This window comes from Schistocerca cancellata, chromosome 1 (assembly GCF_023864275.1).
Source record: "Schistocerca cancellata isolate TAMUIC-IGC-003103 chromosome 1, iqSchCanc2.1, whole genome shotgun sequence".
Taxonomy (NCBI): domain Eukaryota; kingdom Metazoa; phylum Arthropoda; class Insecta; order Orthoptera; family Acrididae; genus Schistocerca; species Schistocerca cancellata.
In genome coordinates this window covers 1,004,080,601-1,004,087,462 of record NC_064626.1, presented here as the reverse complement: position 1 = coordinate 1,004,087,462, position 6,862 = coordinate 1,004,080,601, and positions in this window count along the sequence as shown.

Genomic DNA, 6,862 nt, shown 5'->3' with positions numbered 1-6,862 from the left:
ACCAAATTCGGTTCCATCTAAGTTTACATAAAACGACACTGAAATTATCTCTCTTAAGATTTCTGTGTTACCCCTGACGATGAAGTTACATGGTTAGGGAGAAAGCTAAGTCGAAGTAAGCTAACTCGAAGTCGAGCTTAAATTCCCAACAAAAAATAACTACTTAACTTGGTCACGGAGCAGCATCTGCTTACTGCGACTGGTCTCTTCCGCGTCTGATAGTTCTCTTAAGCAGTACAACTATATCACCTCTGAAATCATAGAGCGACGAAACTTGGTGGCAACCCGCATCTTTCAGAAAGAGCAGGTGTCTCCCCCAATCAGAAGGTAGGAGAGGAAGTGCCCACTTCTTGCGACCAAAAATTTTCCTTTTGTTTAACGGTTGAAATTTTGAAGATCGCATCTCAACGCTCGGATTCGAAAACAACCAATCACGAGACTCCACACCTGGAGAAGCGCGGCCACATCTGGCGACAGTGTCCCCCTCAGAAAGTGGTGACCGGAGCTGGTTTGGAAAATAACGCTCAACTACCTACCCCTGTCACTACTGCAAAACTAAACCAAGAGCTTCCACCTGAATTTGCCTGTTTACATACATTTGTTATTTCACTCACATCAGGATGAGCAGTCGGTCACCTTTCTCACCCTCAGTCGCCTCTTTTTAAAGTTGTCACTCTTCTAAATTTTTGCCTCCTCTTTCCACCTTTTTTGCTCTTTTAGAAAGGAAATAAGTTACTTACTTCTGTTTCCAAGTTTCTGTATTCATGTTCGTTCATATAAATTATAGAGTATTCCAATGATAAAAGAAGATAAAATCTAACCTGAAAGGCTTCTCAAATTTGAGACAGGTTGTCCCTTCAATTTTTTCAGTGTTTTTATGTTTGGTGCAGCTATTTGTAGTGTCAAATATTCCTCTATTACAACTGCTTCTATTTTCGTTGCAGATTCGGATTTTTCTGTAGTATCTTAGTTGTTGCTCTGATAATTTGTTCAAGTCCGAAAGGAAACTTCTCGGAATGGGAGAATGCAAATTCCGTAGGGACTGGTTTGAAAAGACAGTATGAAAAGTAAAATCTCTGCTCGGGGGAAGAAATAGCGAAAGTGAACTATTTTGCTGTGTATGCTCTCGCTCTATTAATTTTGAGGCGAAAGGTTTCCAGACTTTTTAACCACTCTCTTTCATCAAAACGTGTCATCTTGAAACTAAATGTGGATTACATCTGCTACATTTAGAGCTTTCAGATCAAACACAAACTTCAAGTTTGGTACGTGTGCCAACAATACGAATATTAAGTACCAATGATTGTTCCACCACCGCTGAACTGATATGCACAGTGAAATCTGTTTTCCCTGTGGATTAGTAAAATGATATTTGTAACGTTTTTAAGAAGACAATGTTCCCGAACATGTTTCGCTTTCGTCTAAGAAAATGAGATACCTAGTAACTGATGGGCTAACACCATATTTCTGGGAACATATGTTAACAGAAGCATGTTCATATTACACAATTAAAATATGTAAAACTAACAATATTACAGATTAAAAAGCATTACAAATAACCATTATATTTTGGTCGGAGACTAAGTGCTGTATAACGCACCAGCTAAGAAATTCCTTTATCGGCAAAAAAGGTGGGCTACAGAATGGTGTGGCAACTGTCACCTTAAGACAGGTGGACAGTGGCAGAAACAATGAATGAATAAGTAGCACAGCAAACAGAAGATTTACTGAACTTGTATTTCTCCAAACATACGGAGACTCATTACACACAGTGCAGCAAGAAACAGAGTCCAGCTACCACAGTGTCAACATGGATGAGATTTTCTGCACTGCAGCACGAACTGTAGTATCAGAACCGCGACAAGACTGCGTCAGGTGGCGACATGCCTCTGAGCGCAAGTGGGCTGAGTCGCTGCTGCCATCCGTCCTACACTGTGGAGTAACGGGGCTCTCGTGGTGCAGAACCACTGGAGGTGTGGCTTAGTGGGCACGTGGCATTGGGTCTGCCAGATTTCGCGCGACTGCTACCGGCACCTGAGGGACACTTGCCATCCCATTACCAACTGTAGAACGCCAATGGGGTGAAATTAATGTGTGATACCACATGAAGCACTTTCTGAAGACAACTTGTCAATAAATAAATGCCTATGACGGACCTAAAGTCAATGAAATGTGTTTAGGATTTTAAATAGTCATGTCCAGAAGACCAAAGGCAGCAACTTATGAACATGAGAACTTGCAACATTCATACAATGCTTAATGTCTATACAAACAGTTTGGAGCGTTTAGGTGAAGAAACTTCCGAATTTCTGGTCAATATTCACCATTATTGTGACAGCTGGCCTGTTCACTGTGAAAAATTTGAAGGAATTCAAATACGCCACAAGTTCGAGGAATACACCCTCAAGGTGGCTTACTTCAATCAGCAGGATTATGGAATAGTGGGATGATATACAATGTTACTTCCTTAAGCATATAGCTCTAAAGCACTATTCTGCTATTGTTCTGTCCAAACCCTACAATGTTAATGTGAATGCATTCAAAAAAACTTTCAATTAAAGCAGAGCTCCATTTCTAATTTCATCTCCAGAACTATTCAGTAAGTTATAACAACGTTTTCAAAGCCAAACAGCTTTGATTCACAACTTGCTTAGAAATAGAAACATATTTCAAACGTCTTTGTTTATGTTTTGAAGGTTTTTGCTTTGAGAGAGAATGTGAGTATTTCTGAAGCTTTTCATGATAAACTCTTTACATTGGATAATGTACTTCTGCTTGAAAAACTAGTTGTTAGCGGGCAAAAACCGAAGAGCTTAGAAGACTGGAAGAATGTGACCAGTTGTGGTTTCTAAAGAATGCCCAAGAGCATCACATCGCAGTTTGCATACGTGGGGGAAGAGAAGTGTTTACCAAGCGCACCATTTAAAAGTTTTAGGTTTTTAGGCCTGAAAAAAGAATAAAGAGCAGAAGTTGTAGTTAAAGGTTGAAAAAATGATGCCGTTCGATGTCCGGTAAGACTGCTTATCAGTAGAGTAGACTGGCTTTACAGTCCGAAAAAAAAATACAGCTTTAGACAACAAAGGTATTGACAATTACTAGCAGCAGCACATCTCAGAAAGAGACGCATCATCCACAGAATTAAAGTGTCCAAATATTTCGAAAATTTATAGCTGGCCGTTGTGGCCGAGCGGTTCTAGGCGCTTCAGTCTGGAACCGCGCAACCGCTACGCTCGTAGGTTCGAATCCTGCCTCGGGCATGGATGTATGTGATGTCCTTAGGTTAGTTAGGTTTAAGTAGTTCTAAGTTCGAGGGGACTGATGACCCCAGATGTTAAGTCCCATAGTGCTCAGAGCCATTTTTGAGACATTTCAAAATTTATAAAGACTTGTCTTAAATTGTCGCAGGAATGGGGACACAGAGGAGATATCCTATTTCGAAGCACCTATTAAGAGGAGACAAGACAGCGATGACCGAAAGATTTTTGAACAGTGTTTTGACTGCTTAAGGTTAATACGCCCATTTTCTTCCTTCGCCCATTGACTCGAAGCTCATTAGGTATGGACAGCAAACACATACAAATTATACTTCTTATAAGGAAGACGGTGAAGGGAAAAGAAAACATGAATTAGAATTAAAGCAAAAAGAGAAACAAAGCCAAAGGAATCTTGAAGAGGTGATTGTGAATACGAGTAAGATGAAAAAAAAAAGACAGTTGACTATAAGAGAGCTGATTTCAAAGAAAAATAAAAAGAACATCAGCTTCTCTCAAGCTTCAGGCAAACTGAAGAAAGCTCTCGAAAAAAATGATTGAAAGGCAGAAAAATTGGCCTAGGGTATGTTTAAATGTGCAAAAATCATGAAAGTAGAAGAAGCAGTGACACAGTGGTAGAAACCACTTAGAAAAATCTCGAGGAAAGAAAATCTACAATGACTACTCCATTTTTTGCTAAGGTTCCTAAGAAATAGTAATTCAGAAGTATTTTGTTGATCATTTCCAGTATTGAAATGTCGAACGTCATTAGTTGTAAACCTGTGAGGTAAATTTTGTTTGCGAATTACAATTAGGCTACCAACACTGAATTACGATAGTTCGTGTATACATTAAAAAAATTAATATGAAGGAAAAAAATAAGGACCATAACAGAGAAATTTATTGTGGTCTTAACCGGCCCTTTTGATAGGGTATTACCAAAAGTTAAAACAATTCATTAATGCCATATCTCTTTACTGAAAAAAAATTCACCTTTTCGTCACCTTTTTCAAGTATTTTGTCACTGGTATCATCTTTTTTAAGTGTCACCACGGTTCCTCAACCCTGCATCCTGCGACGTAGAAGGGAAAAATGGCTGTCTTAAGATGTTCTTATCTTCTTTTGTTTGCTTAATCAAAAAGCAAATGACTAATGATAAGGTTATAAACTGTTTCTTCCGCCAAAGTTCGAATGATGAGCCCCCATGTGCTTCAGTACGAATAAAAAAATTAAATAAACCAAGAATAACACTTGACAGGGATTCTCAATGCGTCGTTGGATTTCTAAATTTTGGCTCCGACACTGTCCAGACCAGCCGACGCATCCGTTGCATTTAGCCCTAAATGAATCTAGTCACCCGTTTGTTAAAATTTTAGGCACGACTCTGTGGTGAAATCATGTTCACTTCTCACTTTTCACAGACAATTTACTCCAGATAAAACAAACGAGATATCATTTCACATTATTCACAATAGTTTATTATTAAAGTAATGTGTCAGTACAAGGACCTAAGTACTTCGACCAGCATCGCCATTCGTTTAACCTTTAGCAAAGCCAAGAAAATTATTAAAAATGCTTCAGCACACTTCAAAGATGAAGTTCTTTAATCGCAAAATAACGTTATTTTTAACTGCAGATCACCACCAAAGTTAAATGGAGAACAGTTCATAGATGCGGAACTTGTTGACCAAGTCGCAAAACCTCCTCCGGCCTAGCACGGTCCACAACTGCCAAACCACTCTCTCCCGGCTGTCACAACACCCGCCGACTCGGCTGCCAGTGTTATGACAAGATGCACGAGCACGGCCATGTCTGTTGCTAAAGTTTTTCATAGGCATTTTCACGATGTTTCGTTTCAATCCATATGTATTCAAAATGAGCGATCATTCATGGTTGGGGCAGGTGGCAATAGGTACATGTTGCAGTGACTCTCATTTGTAATTAAGGCGAGAATAAAGATACATAAATACAGGTTCCCAGCGTTATCTTCCTCTCTGGCATGGAAAATTCGAGCATGAAAAAGACGGGTAAATGTAGGCAGAGAAAAGATATTCTGACAAAGTTGGGAAGACAAGAGCACCAAAATTATATGGAAGACGAATTGATTGACACTTTTCAACTTCCCTTGTGATTACCAGCTCTACACAGACAAATAATTTGTCACTCCGTTTTTCTTCGTTTACAATTATTTGACCACACCCGAAGCGTCTGGACTACGTAATCGCTGTGTTACGTGATGGTACACTGGGGAATTCACTTCCGCCTACACAGCTTCGATTGTTACAACACTGTTCCCTTCAAAAGCAGAAAACTAAGTAACGCACGATTTATCACTCTATCAGTATACTCCGGTATTTTATTCGGCTCCTGCTATATAACTGTGTCATGGGGATTACAATGTGTACCAAGACTTATTTTGTCCAAAACGTTTAATTAGTTAGTTACGTTTCTGTTTACTTCCAGCCTCCAAACACAAGAGATAATGGTTGGATGTCGCGCGAGATTTTGACTTTGAAAGTCAAACATATGGTTCTGCAGTACCCATACAACAGTGAAATCAGCTATTTCAGTTATGAGCACGATTTCAGCGTTCTTTTATTTGCTCCCGTAGACGCAAACTATTTTTGAATGAAAGTGGCTGTTTCCTGACAGTGGAAGGAGTGCGGAGAGGGGAAATTCGTCGAAGAATGGCGCAAGTGTACGAAGCTCACTGCATGTCCGTTTGCAAAGGTCAAGCGATTCAAGGAATGACGGATGTCGTTGGCAGATGACGAGCGATCTGGAACGTCACACCTCATTACTGATACTATCGTCCAGCAGGTGGATGTTCTCATTATTGAAGACCGGCGAGTTACAGTGGCAGCCATTTTCCAAGGGATCGGGCTGAGCGCCGGAATTGCAACTGACATTCGGTGCTCTCCGTACACTTGTTTCATTCTTCGATGAACTTCCGTTCCCCGTACAGCTTCCGCTCTAAGGAAGTGCACTACGCCCTGTTGCTATTCTTTTGAAGCCTGCATTTCTCTTTTTTCAGCACCACTGAGTGCAGTGGCGGGTCGACGTCTGTATGTGCTCGCTCTGGTCACGCTGGTGTGGACCCATGTCCTTTCAGCGGCGCGTTTGGAGTCTCTGCCCTCTTGTAGGGATGACACATACTACACTAGGCAGTGGCATTACGATCCCCTCCGCAGTTTTCATTTTAGAGATTCTGGCTCGTTTGCTTTTGAATGGTCCTAATGGGATTGCTTCGGCTCATCAGCAGCTCCAGAATCACCACTCGTCTTCAACGTGTATTTGTCGGAATTAAAAACGAAGAGTCTTTACTTTGCCCAGAGTTGCCTTTGTTGTTTCTTATTTAAGAGGAACTGTAGAGAAACATTCCGTTTCACTTTGTGTAATCCACGGAATTAACCGGCCCGAAAAAACGAAACACACGATGATATTTTTCAAACTCAATGTCTTTCTCGCTAGACCACTTTGCCAAAGAGCTAACGCAAAGCCAGATTTGAAAGAGCGTGAAAAACTGAACCTTTAACAGTGAGGCTTAGCAGAACAAAGCACCAAATGGAGGGTACCGCGGACAGGCGTACGACATTTACATGTGTCTCTCC